General features: G+C 39.6%; 1 protein-coding gene across 3 annotated transcripts in view; it reads right to left on the reverse strand.

Annotated features, from left to right (window-relative positions):
* ATP2B1 (ATPase plasma membrane Ca2+ transporting 1) overlaps positions 1–19,987 on the reverse strand; it is a 118,134-nt gene extending 98,147 nt beyond the window's left edge. The window contains exon 1 of one of the 3 annotated variants that reach the window (XM_030938406.1): positions 19,214–19,456. The gene's annotated coding sequence lies outside the window, so the exon portion shown is untranslated. Of the gene's footprint in view, positions 1–19,213; positions 19,457–19,839 lie in introns of those variants that run through there. The other 2 variants (XM_030938409.1, XM_030938407.1) reach the window with 2 other exon arrangements.
* Between the last annotated feature and the right edge of the window lie 3,280 nt (positions 19,988–23,267).

The raw sequence follows: 23,267 nt of genomic DNA on the forward strand, positions 1-23,267 counted from the left end.
GGCTAGTTTTTTGTATTTTTAGTAGAGACGGGGTTTCACCATATTAGCCAGGATGGTCTCGATCTCCTGACCTTGTGATCCGCCCGTCTCGGCCTCCCAAAGTGCTGGGATTACAGGCTTGAGCCACCGCGCCCGGCTGGACTGTACATTTTAATGAAACTATTTTATCCTAAGTCTTGCTCATTTAGCACTATGATAAATAAATGGACAGACAATAAATTTCAATGTATATAGGACAGAGACTACCTGCTTTGGCCAATATTATCCCCAAAATCCAGCCTCGTATCTGAAAGTATAGGTGGCACTACATACAGCTGGCACTCAAATTCTTTGTTGAATGAATACTACTTTTATCACTGTTTAGGAAAGCTAAACATTGAACAGTGGAACAGGCACTAAGGTGGGAGTCAGATCTGGGCTTTCATCCTTACTGTAGGATCTTGGGGTAAGTTGCTGTGTACCTGGGACTCAGTTTTCTCATCTGTAAAAGAAAGAGTTGGACCAGGTTTTCAAAGCACTTTTCTAGCTCTAAAATTCTTTGTCTACCCCACAAATCCTCATTATGTCTCCCAGTCCAAGTATAAAATACTGGTTTTTGCCATCCATAAGCTTAGGGCTAATCATATCTTTTGCTTACAGGTTCCTTTACCAAAAAATACACAGGAAGAAGCCTCAACCTTAGTTGTTATTTAGATTCATTATAAAATTCTCTTTGATGGTTCAGAACCTTAGTTCATCACATTCACTAACTTCAGTGAATCTAAAAATCACCTACTCTGATTGGCAACAGACAGATGCTCTTTAGATGCTGTTTTCAATGCTAGCATTCTTTAAAACTTAAACACAGTCTATATTTCAGCTTCTCTTGTCAGGTCCTAATAGGGCTACAAAATAAAATACAAGCCACCCAGTTAAATTTAAATTTCAGATAATCAACAAATAATTTTTTAATCCCATGTATATCCTATACAATACTTAGGACACTCATACAAAAAAAAAATATTCATTGGCAACTTGGTCCTGATTTCCTAGTGTCATAAATTAACAGTTTCCAAAGAAATGTAATTTTACAACGCAGGTAAACACGAAATAAAATTTATACTTTCTTTGATTCAGAAGGAAATTGGGTCTTCCAGCAGCTGAATATAAACTCACTCTGGTCTCCCAACCTACTACACTTACAAAACATTGGAAATGAACTGTAAAATGGCATTTCCATCTGGTCTGCTTTTCTGGCCCCAGACAAACACATTAACAACCATCATGCCTCTGAGAGTGAATTTAAAACATTAAATTCCCAATTTGCAGCTCTGAGGCTGCCTTATTTCACGTCTGGCCCATATTTAACATGGCTTCTTACTCCTTACCTATGTGTTAATTTGCTATATATCTGTAGACTTCTATTTGTCTATTTTAAACAAACGTATTATAAACTAGTTAGGGAGATACCTTTTGTATCCTAACCTTCATCTCCTATCCTTCCTCATACACACAGTACACACAGTCATGTATACAGACGTTTAGCAAATATTTTCTGAATATCGAAAGTTTAGCAAATGTTTTCTAAATAATACATGTCATTGTAGAATACTGTAAATACAGAAATCGTAATGGTCTGAATTGAATTCCTACTAATCCTAACACAAACCTAGAATTCAGCTTTTTAATAAACTCCTATCAATTGCTTTACTTTTCTATAGTTTAGGCATAAAATGTACAGAAACCCCAGTTAGGAACTTTCTCTATGCTAGGATTCTTTGTGGTAAGCATTTACTGAATAGTTAAGATACTCTAAATCTGTCCTATATGCTGCTTACTATGCAGTATGACTGACTATAAAGCAGTAATAGATATTTCAAAATAATTCATCAGAACACATATAGCCCAATAAATGTTTATTTTTCTACCAAGAATTAATTAACTTAAATCATTCTAATAATGCTGCCATTGCTTAAAACATTTGCTCTCCTTTTTTGACATTTCCTTTATACTCTGGGATACTTTTTAAAGAAAATATCCTCAGTGACAGCAAATCTTAACTTTTTTGGAAGATTTATCATTAAGAGTAATTCTGTAAACAAGTCTTATTAATAAAGTGGGTAGTTCACACATTATAAGTACAGGGATGTTGGTAAAAATTGTATCACAAATATTGTTGTTTATCAGAGGCAAGGCAATACGGTGTCTTGCAAAACAGGATTTCCTGAATCAACTCAGAATGTCAACAACTTGAGCCCAAAGAACTTGCTCATTCTTGTGAGTTGAATTAAACAGTTTTGCTCTTAAAAAAAACTAATAAACACGTATTTTACCATTTATTACTTACCACTTACTATTTTGACATGAATGCTTTCTAAGATCTTATTATGGTTTTCTACTATAGACCTTAACTATTTTTTCCTGGTATCACTGGAAATAGCATATTTAATCAACAATTACTATTTTCTCCTAAAACTTCTGGTAGTATAAATTCTTCCTTTAAAATCAGGATAATATCAAATCTTCACTGCTTGTCTCTTTAAGTGTGTGGCACAATATTCCCACAACCTCAGGAGAACTGGATTTAAATCTGGCTTTTTTGCAGTCAATATTTAGAATCAATAAGAATAAACCAAATCCCTAGCCTCTTGTACATTTTCCATCAATCTTTGGGTGAATTAGGCAAGCACTTTAAGAATCATCCAAGAACATTTTAATTCCAAAAAGGAAAAACAATCTAGCTCTTGACATTATTTCAAACTTCTAATAACATGTGAGAGTCTCAACCATGTATAACAGAAAGAGCAGCAGACTAGAGTTAGACAGCTGGGCCCACATGCCTTTCTGCCATTCAGCATTTGGGCATGTAAACTGACTCATTTCTCTGTCTATAGGGAAAGAAATCATCATCCTATTTACAGGGTTATTATACGGATTAAATGATACCAACTGTTACATGCAACATGCTTCTGATACAATCAGTCCTCTTCTAACTAAAAAAGAAAATCAGATTCTTTATCCTTATGACCTCAAATATTAAAGCCTATAAGCCAACTCCATTTTCTTTAAGTAAAGCAATGGTCTGAAGTCTGTGACTGTTATTAGTATAATACTCAAACTCTTCTCCGTGTCAAAAACACTTATTTATTCACCAGAATTGGGTTATAAGATATTTGCCATAAGCTAAAACTTATCATTATAAAGACAAAACTTTATTTTAAGTATTTTACATGAAAATCTTCTGACAATGTACCACAAAATTTATCCTACACAATCTGTAAAAGTCAAACATAATTAACCAGAAAGTGATCACTCAGGATTATTATTCAGTTTGTTATGACTTAATAATACATGTCACATACTATGCTAGGTCTCAACAAAGAACTCAGTCTATCTAGGCAGACAGATTCACAAACAGATAAACTTAAGAGCCATATTTCCCTGACTCAAATAACCATTCTTTCCACTTCCCAGCATTCTTAGCCCACAAAACAGGAAATTCCACCCCTTTTTCCATGTTGAGTCTATGGGAATTTGAATCCCTAATTTTTGTTTAAAATATCTTTTAGGAGCCTATAATTAAGAAGTAACACTGAAACCAAAAGCTAGCTTATACACAGATTGCCTGTCACAAGTCAGGCAAAGCAATTAAAGAATCTGCCAACTCAGAAAATCACAGAATTTTCAAACTAAGAAAGTACGGTGTTTCCTTCTCATGCATTAGTACTCAGGGTCACTATTACATTAAGGACAAAAATAAAAATTAAAAACACAAAGACAATTAAAAAGCTGGGATTAACCAGTAGGAAATTCTAATGAAACCTATACACTTTAAGTTTCAAAGTTATAGGTCAATGACAAAGCTGCTAAAGAGGTTAAGATCATAGAACATAGGTTAAAAAAAAAAAAAAAAGGCAACATGCTACCATGATGTTATTCTTAATCAATGGCCAAAATGATTTAGTTGACTTAAAACTCAGGCTAAGACTCAAATTTTTCTATACTGAAGACAGTGGACTATGCCTAGACGACAGTAGATCCTTGACATGGTTTCATTATGACACTGATGAGAAAACACAAAATCAATTCCAGGCTGGGACGACTGTGTGGAATCTTCACTTTCTCCCTACATCTGCATGGGTTTTCTCCAGGTATTCTGGTTTTCTACCACATACTAAAGATGTGCTTCAGGGAGAGGTTCTGGCCACTCATGACCCTGAACTGGAATCAGCAGATTAGAGAAATGAATTAATAATTACAAATTATTGTTGAATAAAAATTACTAAAGTATACAATAATCATACAAATGCTCTACAATAAATGATGTGGTATGAGAGCAATCTGCAAGCTTGCTGTGTTTATGATTGTTTCGAACTTCATGTGGTAGGAGGTGCTCCTTACAATTTTCACTTAGCAAACATTTATGCTTTGATTTAACCTACTAACTACCATGACCACTGTTACTCGCTGATTCACCAAAAATTGATTATCTTGTTGTATTAATCTTCCTTAAATGTATGTATGGATTACATTTATTTCCATGTTTAATATTAGATATTTGGTAATGTTTCTGTGACCAGAAATATGCCGTAAGAATTTAACTCTTGTTTGTATCGACTAGTCTATGGTAAAACTGGCTTTGTTACACATCATTTCACTTAATGTCGCAGTGTCCAAGAACCTATCGACCACACCGAGGATGTACTGTATGCTTCTGTCAGTAAAGTATTTCTGAATGTATACTTAATTTTTCATTTTATTCCCTACAACTATTATTAAGCCAATAATTTATTTTCTAACTGTTATTTCAGAATTAAGTAAATACTAACTTACTATGAAGTGATGGCAACACACAGACAAGGAAATGACCATGCCTAGGAAAGCTGCGGCAATGCTTTATCAAATAACTGACCTTTAAAGTTAGTCTTGAATGAAGAGTTCTATTTTGTAATATTTAGGCAAGGGGAGTACGATTTACAAAGGCATAAACAATGAACAGGTTGAGCATGTCTTTAATACAGGAAGAACTGCTATGATACGAAGTAACCATTGTGACAGCAGGAATGGGGCAGTATAGAGGGCTCAGACTTCAACTGGACACATTAATTTATTAAGTACTAACTTAATGAATAATCTAAATGATAAGCACTTAACTTTCTGGAGAGGACAGAAGAACTTCATGAAGGAACTTCATAATGAGTCCTAAAAAAATGACTAGTTTGAATGAGGCTATTCCAGATAGGAAGAGCAGCACACAGCCATTGCTTTTTAACCAAATTGTCCATGTCTATTAAGTTTTATGAATTCTTATTTTTTACTCTAAAAACCTTCTTTTTTACCACTAAAATGTAAATTTTCAATTAGTTCCTATGATACTTGTGCTTGATTCTAAATAGTCTTTCTAGTTTCTGAAATTTGCTCTCTTTCACCTGTAGTGTGCTGGCAAACCAATTATCGAAATGTATTTAAAATATGAGTAAATACAGCAAGTAAACACCTAAAGTGGAGTAAGGCGCTGAGAGTCTTGATTCATGAACTTCTGGCGGCTTAGAAGGCTTTTCTGCCAATTTCCTGGTTCTCTACTTTGTTTTACATAGTTCAGGAAACTGGATAAATAATAGCCTTAGGCTGGGAGAAAAATTATCCTACACCTCTCTCCATTCTTCTTCTATTTCTGCTTTCTCTTTGATTCCTCCCCATTTCAGTAGCATTCCAGATAGCAGTTAGTCCACTAAGTTACATTCCAGGACAAGAAGACTGGTTTCCACTGACCTCAAAATTAGAGGAATGTCATGGTACAATTAATTTGATACATTTCATCCTTCTACACCCATGGCTATTCTAATTAAGAATTACTTGAGTAGTCAAAAGAAACAATGGCACTGAATGGTCAAATACATATATAAAGAGAGATGTGTATCTACTAACTAGATATAAAAAAGTTATATTCAACTACATAATCTGTCCTAGTCTCTCTCCCTCTCATATCCCACTTACAGCTGTCATCTTAATTTTAAAAAATCCCCAACGCCACTATAATCTATGACTTTTAATGACAACCACAAACACCTTATGTACATGTGCAGATCTACATTAAACTATAATCTCTCCACATTCCCCAAACCACTCAAAGTTTCCTCCTTTCAACTCCCTAAGGTATCTGCTAATGGGAGGGGGGTTACCTGGTATCAAACACACATTAAAGGAGCATGGCCAAAGAATCTGCTTAAAGGAGCTTTCCCTCCACTCAGGAATAAGGCCTTCAACCAATACAGTTCCCACTTGTGGAAACATTTGATTTAAATCTAGGGCCACAGGTATAATTTAGGAAGGGAGACAGGAGGAGCAAGTCCGACATCATGAAAAATTGATAGCCTGGCTTGCTACCTAGGCTGTGTGTGGAAGTACAAGCAGAGCTCAGCACAACTTAGAAAACCCTCCAAATGTAACTGTGACAGAAGGCCAGAGATCACCATCAAGAATTCTAAGAAATGGACAGGCGCAGTGGCTCACGCCTGTAATCCCAACACTTTCGGAGGCCGAGGAGGAGGGACTACTTGAGCCCAGGAGTTTGAGACCAGCCTGGGCAACATGGTGAAACCTTATCTCTACAAAAAGTACGAAAATTAGCTGGGCATGGTGGCACACGCCTATAGTCCCAGCTACCTGGGAGGCTAAGGTGGGAGGACCACCTAAGCCCAGAGAGGTCTAGGCTGCAGTGAGCCACGATCGTGCCACTGCACTTCAGCCTGGGCGACAAGAACGAGATGCTGTTTCAAAAAAAAAAAAAGAAGAAAAGAAAATAATTTTAAGAATAGGATACAACGGTAGCAAAACCACTGAAGTTTGAAAGTTTGACAGCAGATTCTAGAATGCTTTCCTTCTTTACTTGTATAAGAATAGCTGGAAACAATATATCCCTATTCATTATAGAAGAGATCACAGACCAGGAATGGGACATGTGCACACACTTACACTGGTTCTGGAAGCATACAGCACCTGATGAATCACTGCACAAAAAAGGAAACCAAGAAGGAACACCAGACACACTGAGCAAGGCTAACTTAAAGCTCTGCATAACAAGTCTCTCTCCTCTCAGCAGGCCACAGTTGTTACTGTCTACCATAGCAATCACACAAATATTGTTTAAAAGAAAATATTTATCTCAAATCTGAAATTTTCTACTTGAAATGAGAATTTAAAAAAAGAAAAGAAAGTCGTATGTGATGTCACAGAAAGAGCCTGCCACGACACCTTTAAATTTCCCTAAAGTTTTACCTTGTTTACAATACTGAAACTTAAATTTTTTTGGATTAACGCTTTAGCTATAGTTGTATTTAAGTTTAGATGTCAAACTTTTGAAGTTTCCTCCTCTATTAAAAAAAAAAAGATAGATACATTAATCTGCTAAGGAACATTTTACAAAAACATCTACTCACTGGCATTTTTAAATAATAATACCCATTTCCACTGGCTGCTTCTTAGTATTCTGTTCTCTTTAGTAAAGCCTATCCTGCTCTTTAGAAGCAGGGATAGTAAAATTGTTTCACAAAAAATTAAATTTATATAACACAGTTATAAGAAAATATTTCCAATCTTTGTGTCATTTACCTGACATATCATTCAGCTCATTCAGCTCAAAGTTAAAAGAAACAGTATCTGTGATAAATTCTCACCCCAAGCACACTACAGTTTCTGAGACAAAACAAGCATCTTACAGAAGTCCAGTGTCAGTGGATTCAAGCTCAAGACCAGACACAAGAGGCTCATTCAAGAATCATTAACAACCTCACAGGTGTAACAGGGCATTGTGCCAAGGGTGAGTGATACAAAGAGGAACAATCCCTGCTCCCAAACTGAACATCTCACGGAGGTGTCAAACATGTAAACAACAAAATATGAATTCTTAAAAGTGCTATGGAAATTAGGAAACATAAAGCAGAGACCTAGAAATGAGTGGGACATATAGACATAGCAAGAAAAGACAGACTCCCCAAAATCTGACCAGCCACAGAGAAAGGAGACTGGAAGAAAATTTTAGTCATAAGATCACAAACTACCAAAATCCTTTAAATACAGTAATTACAGGGAAACAATCATAAATGAAGACAAACATCTGCAAATAAAGATGCTCACTGGAAGATTATTTAACAGAAAAGAATTCAAAATCAAAACATCCAATAACAAGGCACTAGCCACAGGATAGAACATTATTAAAATGATGTTAATGAAAAAATTTAATGACATGAGAAAATAATACAGTTTCTAAAAAGCACACAATTATACCTACATCATCTGAAGGATGTTAATAGGAAAGTTTTTCAAAAGATAAAAACTATTAAAGTGTTAAAACTAGCTATTTCTCAGATGTAGGATTATGAGTGATTTGTTTCACTTTACGTTGTCCTATTTTCCAAACATTATATAGTGTTATATTTCTAATTGGTAAAAAGATTATGTAAGTCACTGTATTTTAGGGTATCCCTTTTAAACTATGCATAGCCCTTTTCATCTTTTTCTATAGAGTATATCTCATCCATATATTACACAGAATCCACTCATTTAAATGGGTTAATATGTGTAAATTGCTTTGAACAGTACCAGCAGGTAGAAGGCAGCTACACAGGTGTTCATTTTATTCAATAATCTTAAATTCCCTTTAGTCAAAGTAAGTAGTGTGTTTTGGAGCTAGTCTATTTTTCATGGCATGTTAACAAAAGAACATTAGTTTTTTTCTTTTTTTCCCACCCTCTAAATTCTAACATCTCTTAAGAAATGACTGCTGTTTTCCTGAGATTCTACTTCCTTCAAAAAAAAAAAAAAAAGAAAAAAAAAAGGCAAGAAGAAATTCAAATATCAAGTTCCTTAATAGGAAGACAGAAATTTAATGATCGGAATGGAATTTGGCTTTATCCAGATGAAGAAACAGAAATCATACACCAGACTCTTATCAGGGAGTGGGCTATATGTAATTATTTGGGGGAAAAAAAAGTCTTTATGTGTCTTTATGAGCTTGGGGTATGGCGCGTCAGAATCCCAGGGGAAGACTCAAGAAATGAAATAGGGCAACCGATTGTTCTATATAATAAAGGAACGAGGAATCTGGATTTGCAAAGTAGAGGACGACTGGAGGGAGAAATTAAGGAAGAGGACTCCTGAGTTATCCAGAGACTGTCTTCACTAAAGAAATGTTCCTTCATGTCCACATTACTCACTTCTGCTTTTGTAAAACTGGATCATTTTACCCAAAGTAAAATTGAGTTGTGTATCTAGATTGCACACAACTGTACAAAGACACAGAAGATGAATGACAGATGACATATCTGGGTTATCCACACATTTAAACTTATTTCATACATGTATTCATTTTCAGTTTTGACAAACTTATACATGCATAATGTCTATTTAGGAAAACAGATCCAAAAGGCTTGTTTGTTTAAATATTAGTGGTCCTCTCAGTGCCCACCTCCACCCTTTTTTTTTAAATATCAGCAGTCCTTTTAGTCCCCCATCCCATTTTCTACTCTGAAGCGACTAGGAACAGTACCCTCAAATCCTTCATCTCTACAAATAATGCTTACAAAGCTACTGCTTGCTTTTTTAGTTTTAGGCTTCATATATATCTTTCCCCCACTCCCCAAGACAGAGTCTCGCTCTGCTGCCCAGGTTGGAGTGCAGTGACACGATCTCAGCCCACTATCTCGCCTCCTGGGCTCAAGCAATTCTGCTTCAGCCTCTAGTAGCGGGGATTACAGGCCCATGCCACCACGCCCGGCTAATTTTTGTATTTTTAGTAAAGATGGGGTTTCACCATTTTGGCCAGGCTGGTCTTCAACTCCTGACCTCAAGTGATCCACTCATGTCTTTTATCACCATTCTTCTTCCCATGCCCAGCACAAACACAAATGCTTCCTAAAGTACTTTTATCAAGAATATATAAAGAAATTACTCGATAATAGGAAGAGACTGTACGTTATTGGAACCAAAATGTCCATCAACAGGTGAATGGACAAATTGTGGTGTATCTATACAGTGAATCCTCATCAGCAATAACAAGAACTATTAATATACACAACATGGATGAACCTCAATTACGGTGAGTGAATGTCAGACCAGAAAAGAATACACACTGTATGATTCCATGTACATAAAACTCCAGAAAAGTCAAATTATTCTATAGTGACAGAAAGCAGATCAGGGGCTGCCTGAGGAAAGGAGGAGCTGAGGGAGCGGAAGGGAAGGCAGATAAGGAGGCACAAAAAATTTAGGGGAATGATTACCTGACTGTGGTGGCGACTATAGAATATATACATGCCTCGGAACTCAAGTTTTTCACTTTAAGTGTAAAGTTTCTTCTATGTCAATTACATATCAATAAGACTATAACAAATTTGTCCAATTATGAGAAAAAAGGACACAAATAAGCTAAACAGAAGTTCTGGATTCAATATGGGTTTCACAGTAGGGTGATCTGACTGGGACATTTTCTTTGGAGACAGACACAGCCAATGTCCGATTCTTGAGGTCTTTTACCTTGAGCTGGTCAGGTTAGGTAAGACAAGACACTTGGATTCTGGCCAGAATTCTGAAAGCTGGGTGAGGGAAGAAGACTGGTGATCTTAGCATAAATATATAAACACTCAGTTTTGAGTGTGGTACCCTGGTTTTCAATTGTGTTACCAGTGTGTATAGCCTTCTCCAGAAAGTAAGCTTCCAGCCTTCTGCAAGGGTGAAGGAAAAGAGATCACAGAGCTAGAGAGAGGGAAAGACATCTGAATATCAAATTCCTAAAATTTCAACCAGTCCTCCCATTTTGCCCCCCTGTCCCCTCTTCACCAGAGGTACCATGTTTTCCCAGCTCTGACCTCTCAGAGGGAATTCTATAAACTGACTTGTTTCTGGGCTTTTCTATTACTTAGAGTTCGGCTTTATGAGTCTACTAAGTTGACTGCTTCTAAAATTTTGGTGTGGGTTTCTCTTCTTCCTTGTGGATTTACAGCTTTTTAAAAAAAGAATTCTCTTATTCTCATTTTAGTATATGTTTGGCAAGTAGCAGAGTTAAATGCCAGTAATATGCCACTTGTTTAAATGAAATCTTAATTTAGCTTTTCAATAAATGTATTTATCTTCATAAATCAAACACAGCATATCACAGATGAAACGTCAAAATGGTGACAAAGTAGTTAAAAGACAAAATTGGAAGGCAAACCTAACAATAAAAAAACAAATGGTTGAAAGTTTGGGGGCAGGGGGTAACCTGTTTTTGCTATACAAAGTTTGTTAAAAGCCAAATTTCCAAGAGAGACAAATCAAAACCCCCGACTTTGTACTTTCTGAGGAGTTAACAAAGAAACCAAGTGATTTATCCAAGACAAATGGGTTTTTTAGTGGTGAAGATAAATTTCACATTTAAATCTGGTGAGTCCTTAACATATCACAGTGTAAAAACCAAAACCAAAGGAGACACAGGTTCTGAGAAAGGTGGGTATTTCCAGCAAAAGGAATGCTGTCAGCAGGAGGGCCAGAGGTGATCAAGTTCCAGCATTAAATGATGTACATAAAAACAGCAGTGCTTAAGCTCAAAGGCAGGGTCACCTATTTTTTGAGACAGGGTCTTCCCTCTGTCGCCCAGGCTGCAGTGCTGTGGCACAATCTCAGTTCACTGCAACCTCTACTGCCTGGAATCAAGCGATCCTACTACCTCAGCCTCTCAAGCAGCTAGGATGCGACACCATGCCTGGTCAATTATTATTATTATTATTTTTTTGGTAGAGACGAGGTTTCGTCATGTTGCCCTGGCTGGTCTCAAACTCCTGTGGTCAAGCAGGAGCCTCCTGCCTCAGTCTCCCAAAGGGCTGGGATTACAGGCATGCACCACCGTGCTTGGCCAAAGACAGGGTAACATAAAATCCACTGTACAAGCAGAAAAGGGTTGACTGGCGAATCCTTGTTTTTCTGAGACTCAACATGCAGACGGTTTGATGCTAGAGGAGCTTCGTTTCCCAGGCTTTGTCAGATTTCTTTCCCATTCACTGACTGACCTTCCTTGCTTTCAGCCCTCTATTTGCACTGGTACCCTTTAACTCAGTAGTTCTCCACTACAGTATTAGTTGTCAGGATTGTCCACACTTAAATACCTTCTAAGTTCATGAGTCACTTTTTAAGCAAACAAAAAAGAGTAGTTGTAGCACTTACTTGCTTTTGAGCATGAATAGAAAAGAAAAGGACAGAAGTGTAGCAAAGAAATTAAAAATCTTTGTATTAGAGGTATTTAAAAAATCTAGACATTCGCAAGGGAGCATGCAGTATATGCCAGGATCATCCACGAGTGTCCCAGTAGAAAAACAACTTACTAATCTAGCCCATTTCACTTTTGCTGATTCCATTCAACTCTAACTTCAGATTTCTTTTTATTTTCTTCACTACTCGAACTCCTGGCCTCAAGTGAACCTCCTGCCCCAGCCTCCCAAAGTGCTGGGACTTATAGGCATCAAGCACAGCATCCGGCCCCTAAGGGTCCTCTCAGGTGAGAGGAAAAACACATATACATTCACAACAAAAGGATGAGGGACCGCCAAACTCTAAGACAGTCAGTCACACAGTGGATACTCAGCGATACTACAGTATGCAGCGCAGCTCTCAACTCCATAAAACACAATTCATTTTGTGTTCTATGTGAACCTCACCCCCTGGAATTGTGCAAAACAGTGATCCTGGTACACAAAGTTAACAAGGTGAGATGTTCCACTAAGGGGAGTTTTGTGAAATGAGAAGACAAAACACTAAACACATTTAGATTCAGTCCTTATTAGCATATTAAAGTACCAGAGAAGTTCCAAACTGCATAAACCAGTATATCCTGGAGTGTGGTTTTGCCTCTCTCCCCCAGGAAATCCCTATTAGTATTTTTTGGGCCAGCATTCTAAAACACACTTCAGAAAACACTGAGCTACTTTATAAAAGGCCTTCAGAGTCAAGTTGTGTTTTGATAAAGAGAAAAATAAAAAACCAATGAAAGTTTTAGTGAAGAAACTGTGGTTTAAAATAGGTTATTGAAAAACAAAAGAAAATTCTGGCACAAATATGAAAGGTAGATTAAAGCAGCAGATCTGAGAGTTTTGAGAGTATAAGATTATTATTTAAAATCCTCCTGAGAGAGAACTCACTCACAGGGTTAATATAATGAATAACAGATCCACATTTCTAATAAAAAATTATTTAAAAAGCATCTTTTAAGTTAAACAGTCAAATCTTCTTTAAGACCTATTTTTTCAGAAAACATAAGTTTGACTCCTAAATTTATCAGGTCTGTACAGTAGTCATGCCAGTTTACAGTTAGGCAGTGTAATCTCAGATTTCACAGTGTAAGCAAGCATTGGTCCATTCAAAACTACCTTTATTTGTTCCCTCAGAGGCCCAGGTGACAGTAATATTTATACAAAAGCAGGTATCCCATATTTTAAGAAACCATATTGTTGGAAGTTACTGTACTTAGAAATACCAAATATTCTTACCAAAAAGGTAACTAAAAACACCACATACTACTTGGAATAGCTAACACTGTCCTGGGAAAAATGTAATAGAAAATCGCTTTCAAAAATATGGCAAAAAAAAAAAAAAAAATGTGCCTATAGTTTATTTGGACCTCTCTACCAAAAATATTTATTAATTTAGATTACATAAGCTTTAGTAAATTACAACCTATGATTCCTAAATATACCTTAAGGTTTAACCAACAAGACTAAATTTTGGAACAAACAAAATCAGGTTCACAACAATCTTGAGATGAACCTGCTTTGAAATTAATTTTATTATAAAATATATTTTAAATGTAGATACAGGCTATGTACTATATTGTTATAAATGAAGCAAAAAACAACTGCATTTCAAAACTGGTCTTAAAGAGGAAAATTATTAAAGGCAAGTAATTCACGTGGTATATAGTATTCGATAAAACAGTTCCAAAAGTCAGAGTAGACTGGTGAACTACACAAACTGTTATTTAACATTTAAGTGAGACAGCAGTAACTTCTGTTTTAATGCATAAAATAGTAAATTGTCAATTAGTATGCTATCACTAATATTCTTGGAAAATCTACCTGCTCTTTTTGAAAGATCAACTGCTTGTTAACCAAAATTAAAGAGAGCTATCTATCCACTAACTTACGTCCTTTTAGTCTGAAGGAATATCGAATCTCTTCTTCTAACAAAGAGCTAGACTAAAGGATAAAGACACACTACTGTAAGGATACAGCATGCATTCTTTTTGAATATAAACTCTGGTGTCCAAGTCATTTGAAAATAGCAGACATTAAGAGGTGAAAATAAAAGAACATTCTCTAAGAGTTTACAGTGCTTAATAAGTAACTTAACCACAGATGGATCTTCTGAAAGACTGTGCATACAAAGATAACAGAAATATTTTCAATTTATCAGTTCTAGGATTGTCACAAAAACCACCTACATCAACAAATCAAACTTTGCTACTGATTTAGATATCTCTACCATGTAACTTTAACTTAGTTATAAATGCAATGTCAATGTTTCTCAAAATGCATACTCCAGCATTTGGCCCCACCCCAAATCTGCTGAATCAAAATTCCAGGGGCAACCCCAAGGAATCTGCACTTTCAGTAACTCCCCCAGGTGAATCTTCATGCACACTAATGCCGGAGAACCACACCTTTCTTGCGAGATTTATAACCAGGCTTTGGATTTCAGGAACTAAAACCTCCTCATTTGGAACTTTTTAAACTAAATTTCATTACAGAACAAATCAGTATTTCAAAGAGATTTAGGTAATAAACATGTTATAGCATAAATACAAGTGCATAAAAAGTTACAGCAGAAATTTAAAGAACAAACCTTTAGTATAGTACATTTTATTTTTATCCAAGATTTAAGACACCCCTAGATCAACAGTTCTTTGAACTTAAAAAAAATTCCACAATATTAAAAATATAGTATTTCAGATATGTTCACATTCACTCAGTTGTTAAGTAAATCAAAATACAAACTGTCTGCATTACACCAAATATAAGTAATGATTAAATTTATAAAGCTCAACACAAACAAACCTATTCATATTTCTCTACTGAATTTACTCTGATCAAAACTGATTTTCCACACATAACTTTCATAAACTTACATAAACATGTATAATGAGAAAAGCAATGAGCAAAATCTAGAAGCCACCTAAAGTCCAGTTTGGGCTAAAAAAGCTGCTAGCTATATGACCTTAGGGCCTAGACAAATCACTTTACCTACCAGAAAAAAAGTACAACTGTCTACCTTACTCACCACACAGGATTATTGTGAGAATCAAATGAGGTCATATGTAAATACATTCTGAAAACTGTGAAGTAGTTAATAATAATGCCTGTGATTTCTGAAGACAGCAAAATTTGAGAGACACTATCTTTGGGTACCTGCTGTAAAATACACAAACTATCACCAGAAAAAGTAAAACGTATATGCCACTAAACAATCAATGAACAACATAAAAACTGACCGTTCAGATTTAATTAGATACTGGACACTACTGAGTATATAGTATTCTGAAAATTACAAATATAAAAATTCGATCTGATTACCTGTCCTATGTCCCCATTTATAACAGATCCATTTCTTGTGTTAAGATATAAATGAAATTTGATGGACCACGAGAGTTGGTAATTGTCAAAACTGACCAGTAAGTATATCATTCTCTCTACTTTCTCATGTTTGATAATTTCTATAATAAAAATTTTTAACAAGACAATAATATATGTGGTATGTATAGATAACATTTCTAAAAGCTAAAAAGTGAATTTTTTAAAGTTATTTATCTTTATGAAAATTATTCCCATAACTATTGTTATTTTCCCTGCAATGTCACCTCAGATTCTACATAGTCCCCAATAAGCTACTATTAGTACCTTTATTACATATCATGACAGCTACTAGAAAATAATTATTCCCTTCCAACTAGTCAATACTATTGCCCGAGATGCAAAAACTTAAATCTTTGTTTCTGCTTTCTAATCCTCAATCCTTTTACTGTTTTTTGCTCATTCATTACAAAATTCCAGAGTAAAAAAGTGAAAACATCAATTTTGCTGTATTCATGTGTAAAATGTAAGAGAAAAAAAGCAAATTTTATTTTGTTCAGTTTTACAAAAGACCAATATATGTAAGTGGCCGTTCCTTTTAAAACTCATTTCCCATGGTAAGAGACTGTTTCATCTGAAATGAAGTTAACATGCCTGACAAAGGAAATTAGTAAATCTCACTCTAAAATCAAGGATTCCATCAAAGTATATATAACAACATATAATTACTCTGCATGCATCACCCTAATAGCTCAAATAATGTCCTTTATCCTGGGGCCATATTCCATAGTTTGACAGAGAACACATAGCTGTAAGGGCATAAAACACCCTTCATTTCAAACAGATTTTTTGGCTAATTTTAGTTTAATAAAGACTTATCTACAGCTCAATGGCCAATGCTTTACATTGTCTATAGAGAAATTACAAGTGTTGAATGAAAACTTAAATGCAGATAGAAGGGCAATAACATTTTGTGGTTTGTAAGACTATATGTAATAATATCCATATCTTAATTAATTACTTGGGAGCTAAATTCTTCTTCTCATGTTACATCAAAAAAGGAGCCTGTGCCTAAAGGGACAGCGTTCCTCATATTTATGATTTGGGAAGCAAAGCAAAGGGAAAGAAATCTCAGCTGTCACTACAGTATTTGTTTTCAAAGTATTAAAATCTCCATTTATTTTTACATGAGATGCACCTGAGAGCACCAATGTACACAAACCACTTTTTCTAACACGGTCTTTATTAAACTTTGAATATAAGTACACCTGCTCGAAGTGTTCATTTGCATTATTTAAGAACAAGCAACTGCAAAACAGTAAAATCACAAAAGGTAAGTTGTTGGAAGACAACAAAAAAGAATTACTATAACTGATCCTGCGTGTTTATTTCAGAATCTGTTAATAGGCCTAGAACCAAAAAAAAAAAAAAAAAAAATTGTAAAGCCACTGTCATGCTGGTAGGTACCTTTATTTGGTGGCAATGGCTAGTTTAAACCACCTATTAAAAGCAGCTTTTACTTTCCTTCTTTTACCAAGAAGATCCAGATCATCAATATTATTATGAACACAAATCAAAACTAGTTTCTCATCTCATCTCAGAATGCCAAAATCCTAAGCTTCAACTAAAAAATATGATTTCCCATACAATTGCAGAAATTTCTCTCAAGAGTGAGAAATGAGAGAGGATACAGAAAAATGAAGACAATGCCCCCTTATACGTCAAAATGGGGATGCCAATAATGACAGCTGCGATAAAAATCAAGAAGGTGTACCCCGATTTTTCACCATTTTAATAAAAGAAAATCACGAAATTTTAAATTAAAGGTGGCGCTCTGTCCTCAACTCACCCGAATGTGACTCACTTTTGCAGACTATATGGTAGGAAATAACAGTTACTTTTCAAAGATCTTTGCAGTTACACCCAAGCCAAAATCAGGACAGAGATCCACCCTTAATTACAGCAATTTAACTGTCTTATCTTAAAGCAAGGTAAAAACTAAAACGCCCTCCTGAAATCACAGCTAAATAAGCCCATTTTATATACTAGCTATCAAAGGTTCCCAATTTTAAAAAGAAATGTTTCTATTTACCTCAAATTTGAACTCACCAGGAGGATAAAGAAAAAGAGGGGAGGTTTTGAAACGCACAAGTACAAAAAGCAGATTCTCCTCCAATCCCTCTTAATTCCCCCAATCCGCCCCTGCCACACACAAGGACAGGGAGTCTCAGGAAGGCTGGCATCGGGGCAAGTGGTGAAGGCCCTCCATTCACTCACGTGGGCCACCATCCAAAGGGTTACACACCCTCTGCCAGATGAGAACCTCATACAAACCAGGCCCTTACAAGTACTTCTTATTATAAAATACACCCACGCTGAACAAGAGCCTTATTTTAAAATAAGACTGTCCTCAGGTGGGGGAGGTTAAACACAACAAAGCCTTCCATGTTGAAAAGCAGACAAGTTCAGATATATGCATATACCTACACACGTATGAAAAAAATCTATGTAGCTAATTTATCACGAACAGCAATCGATACCAACAGAAGCCATTAGATTATTAATAAACCAAGAAAAGTAGCGGGCACAGAAGCGAAAGGTGGCTGTTTGCAGCGCTCTAACCCAAGGAAAAGGTAAATACCAGCCTATCGAGGAGGGTCGAGCCCTCCAAGTATCGGCAGACCCCCTTAGCCCACCCGGACGCCCTGCCCTCCCCTCCGCGCCAAGCACCGCACAGGGTGCGAGCACTCCCAGCGCTGCCAGTCCCGCAGAAAACTGGTGAATGAAATGCGCACAGAGACCAACCTGGCTGGTGACCGCGGCGCAGAACCAGGGGTCGCTAACCAGCTTAGCCACAGGATTCTCCCGCAGGATGGGATAAAGAGAGCACACCACCCACCCCACACCCCTGCCACTGGAACGCAGTCCTCCTCCAGACTCCTTCCCCGAAAAGGGAGGTGAGGGCGCAGGCTTTTTTCTCTTAAACTAAGTGAATAAACACGAATCGGAAGCAAATGTGAACATCCTGGGGGGCCAGACGGAAGGCGTGAGGAGAAAGACCAGGCGGCTCTCCAACTCCCGGGGAATCACCGTCCTGACACGCCAACAATCAACCACCCGGGCCAGGGGCCGACTGGGGGCCCCGCTCTCCTCCCGCAGTGCGTCTGGGGGGCCGAGGCCAAGGATTAGAGGGGTGACCCTCCCGAGGCGCGGGGAAAGGGAGTGCCGGGCACGGTGCCCTCAAGGTCACCACGCGCCGTGGCGGGGGCGACCGGTGGCGGGATGGGCCGTGGCGCGGCCGAGACGGCTCCGTGAAGCCGAAGACATGCGGGTGTAGACCAGAAGCCCCAACGAGCCCCATCCCTCGAGCCTGGAGCAGCGACTCCTGGACTGACCCGGCGCTGAGGTGCACGGCTGCGGTGCACGGCGAGAAACCCGCTCACCTTTACAATCTCCCGGCAAGAGGCAACCTGCGAGGGGCCCCGGCCGCCCCCGCCAGCTTCTCCCGAATCCGGCGCAACCCGCCGAGCACCCAGCTATCAGGACCCCTGCCGCGACGCCAGACCTCCGTGCTCCGCCCGGCCTCCCCCGCAGGTGACCTGCCCCGCCGCCCCCGCCGCTGGCGGGCGGCGGCCGCCACTCACCTCGCCCGGCAATGGGAACCATTTTCCGAGGGGGAAGGAAAGAGAGGCTGCAGGAGGGTCGCGGAGCGGTGAGGGGCAGCGGGAAACGCAGAGGATGGGGGCTCTGTCCTCAGCGCGTCAGTAGTCGGCTCGCACGGCTCGGGGCGCCACGCGGAGGTGCAGCTGCACCTCGGAGATCGGGCGGCCAAGGAGCCGAGAGGCTCGGCGTCCACCAGCCGGGGCTCCCTACTCACGCTGCACTGCGAGGAGGCGGCGGCGGCGGCAGCGAAGGAGGAGGAGGCGGCGCCCGGCCGTCCCCGCCCAGAGCCCGGCAGCCACCGAGTGGCCGCCCGCGTCCCCGCAGGACCCGCCTCCTCGGCTCCGCAGAGCCGCACACAGGGCGCGCCGCGCTCGCTGGGCACGGGCAGCTCAGCCGGCCTCACGCCGCCGTCCGCAACAGCAGCCGCGGGCGGGGTGCAGCCCCCTCCGTGAGCGCCGCAGCCCGCCCCGCTCGGGGCGGGGCCCGCGGGCACCGGAGAGCGGACGGCCGAGCACGAGGGGGCTGCGCGCAGCTCCGGGCAGGGACCCCGTCTGCACCGGGTGGCCAGCAAGATTGCCGGGGTAGGCAGGGGGAGGAGAACGCTCACCCGTTCCGGTCTGGCGCTCCCTTCTCTCCACACCCACACGCCTCCCGCTCCACGCTGGCGGCACAGCTGCTCCCGCTGCCACAGCCGCCACCGCCGCCGAAGCTCGCGCCGCCGCCGCTGCCGCCTTGGCTGGGCGCGGTCACGTGACGCGGTTCGCGGGGACCCTGGGGGCGGGCGGGTGCGCGCGCGCGCGCGCGGAGGAAGCGCGGCTCGGACCGGGACTGGGAGCGGAGCGGCACTGGGAGGGCGTTTAAGGGGAGGACCCGGCGAGCGCGCCCCCGGCTGGCGAGCGCGCGCCTGGCGATTAGAACTTGCCGCGCGGTCGGGAAAGGGTGGCCGGACTGAGGGGCGGGGGTGGGGACTTGCGCCTCCGCACGCCCCTCCTTCTCTTCCTTCCCCTGAGCGCCTCGGCTAGCTGCTGCCCCCGCCCCCTCCAGCGCGCCCCTTCCCTTCTGCCGCAGCCTGCGATTGGCTGAGTGGCTCTGACGTCCGTGTTTCCATGACGTGTTGGTGCGGGAGGGAGCGGCGGGGGAGGAGGGGGTGGCTCAGGCGCGCGGGGAGGTGACTCCGTCAGTCACAGCTGCTGTTTCGGCGCGGGGCCGGGTGGCTACCGCGACATGTGGAGGCAGGAGAGCAATGATTGCCGCAGGAGAAGTGCGGGCGCCCTTCACCTGGGCCCCCTCCCGAACCGCCCCCGGGCCCGTGCCCCTCCAGGGCCCAGGAGTGAGCCAGCGGGAGGGCTAGGGCGAGCGCTCCTGGCGAGGACAGATTAAGGCGAACCCCCAGTCAGCGGACATTTGAGCGGCTCCTCGCCGCGTCTCTGCCCCCACTCCAAAACGGACTCGACGCCTGTCCCGGGCCGTGACGCACGCACCGGACGACAAAAGTGCTGCCCGGCTCGCTCCCTCTTTGGGGAAGAGAGCTCACTCCCCATGCGGGCGCGGGGCACCCCACCTCTGTTCCTGCCGGTTGGGTCCGCAAACACCGGGGATCCCGGCTGCAGCGCCCAAAGGGTTAACGCAGGCGTTCGGCCAGTGCAAACCGGCCTCACAGGATCCGCGCTTAAAATCCGGGTGTTTTCATTTTGGGTTTGCTTTTTCTACTATGCCAAGCTGATGGCTCTCTCTTAATGCTCTTGTAACATCTCAACCCTGCACCCATCTTTCCTGAGGGGAAAAAGAAACGGGATAACTTGCGGTATTTCGATGCTCAAAGGTAACCGGCGGCTCTGCTCCAACCTTCAAGAGATTTTGCAAGTTGAAAAACAAAGAAAATCATCCTTCGTAACATCTACTTAAAACAAAAAAAAAAAGCAGGTTTTCCTCCTTGTACACACATATACACAGTAAAGATGTGTATCTTAGATACCGCGCTTCATCTTCATCTAATCTTTATTTGAACTCACCGTCGCCACTGGCCCAGAGACCTTGTCAGTGTTATTTTCAGTATCACTTAATCAGAACAAAAAGATAAGTCCTGCAATATTCTTTCTCTTAATTCCAGAACTGGGAAATTAATATTTGTATAGCTTCCTCAAAAGCATACAGGCAATAGGAAGTATGGTATTATGTTCAAATGATGATAGCATTTGTTTTAAAATATTTTAAAAGCTTTGACAGAAAATGTGTAAAAGAAGTTTAAAAGTGAATAAATCTAAATCAATGCTGTTGTAAATAATTTTTTTTTAATCAGTTTATGTGTCTCACTAGGCTAGACGTTACCAGCCTTCTGAGCTGTGCCCTTGATGTGCAAAATGAACGAACATTTGACAGGATAGCATTTTTCCTCTCTTCAATCAGTGATAGAGGATTGGTTAATGTGGTACAATAAATAGCCCTTCCTGACATTATTTCAAATCTTTTTAACAGAAGAATAACCTAAATTTCATCTAAGTTTCAGTATTATTTTCCCCTAAAATATCTTTCAAAACGAGTCAGAGACATTTAAGAATCACTGGCTTTTTTCCAACTTTTCCTCCAAGGAAGTCACAATAGAAGTTGAATTATGTTTCTACTGTAATCAAGAACTTGACATTAAAGTAATATATGAATCATTTCTATAGTACACTAGCAAAATGGGTAATAGATTAAACTAGAATCTGTTCACTTTGTGGGTTTGTTCCATTTCCGGATTATAAAATAAATGCTCGTAAAGTGTTGTGGTCATGAAACAATGATTGAGCATCTTTATTTAAGAACATGATTCAATTAAGTTTTCATTTATATCGATAAATCTATAAATTGAAACATACGGAATATATATTCATGTATATCCGTAAATGAAAACGTGTGTGTGTGTGTGTATCCCAGGACATATTTGTATGCATTTTAATGAAATGTGAGTCACATGCAATGACAAACTTTTACTGTCATAGTCAAGAAAATTGTACTGTAGTTTGGTTTTTATATTTTTATTCTTCAAATAGAAAATAAAGGGTGAAAGCAATGTAGAAATAACTGTTCACATTACATTAAGGAATTCAATTTCTTTCTCTACAGACTTAGTACTAAAACCTCTTTCATACATATTTTTCAATGTAAAAATCAAGAAAATATTGCATTGCTTACTGTTTCCTTGAAAAAAAATTGAACTATCTGAAATCAAAGATGCCACTGTATATAACAGTATCCTCTTAATCTTAGACCTAACTTATCCCATGGATTTAACTGATCTAGAGATATATCTATGCATAAGGAACAATATAATAATACAATTTACTTAGGAAATAATATTTTAAAGTTCTTTTAATATGCATTTTAGCTACAATGCAAAACTTATAAAATAATTTATATCCAGTTAGGCGCGGTGGCTCACGTCTGTAAGCCCAGCACTTTGGGAGACTGAGGCAAGCAGATCACGAGGTCCGGATATCGAGACCATCCTGGCCAACATAGTGAAACCCCGTCTCTACTAAAAATACAAAAATTAGCTGGGCGTGGTGGTGCATGCCTGTAATCCCAGCTACTCAGGAGGCTGAGGCAGGAGAATCGCTTGAACCAGGGAGTCCAAGGTTACAGTGAGCCGAGATCACACCACTACACTCCAGCCAGGCGACAGAGCGAGTCTTAGTCTCAAAAACAAAACAAAACAAGTGTTTAAACCCTATGACAAGTTACTATTTGGGATGTTAACTTTAAAGAGAGGCTGCAGATTCAAAATAATATATTTGGTATTTTTAAGTTATGCTCTTTTTCATGGAGTAAATCTAAACAACTGAGATATTTGCTGAAAAGTTGATCGATTCAAGGTATATAACACATGAAGACAGTTTTCTAAAATCCTCAGTGTAAGTTTAAAGAGAAACAACTTTATTCTGTCACATGCATCTAGCAATGAGACAAAATAAATACATATCAACTGCAGTGTATTTTATAAAACATTCTTTCCTCATAAACACATTTTACATATGTGAATGTGTCAGTCCTGAT

This window comes from Rhinopithecus roxellana, chromosome 10 (assembly GCF_007565055.1).
Source record: "Rhinopithecus roxellana isolate Shanxi Qingling chromosome 10, ASM756505v1, whole genome shotgun sequence".
NCBI lineage: Eukaryota > Metazoa > Chordata > Mammalia > Primates > Cercopithecidae > Rhinopithecus > Rhinopithecus roxellana.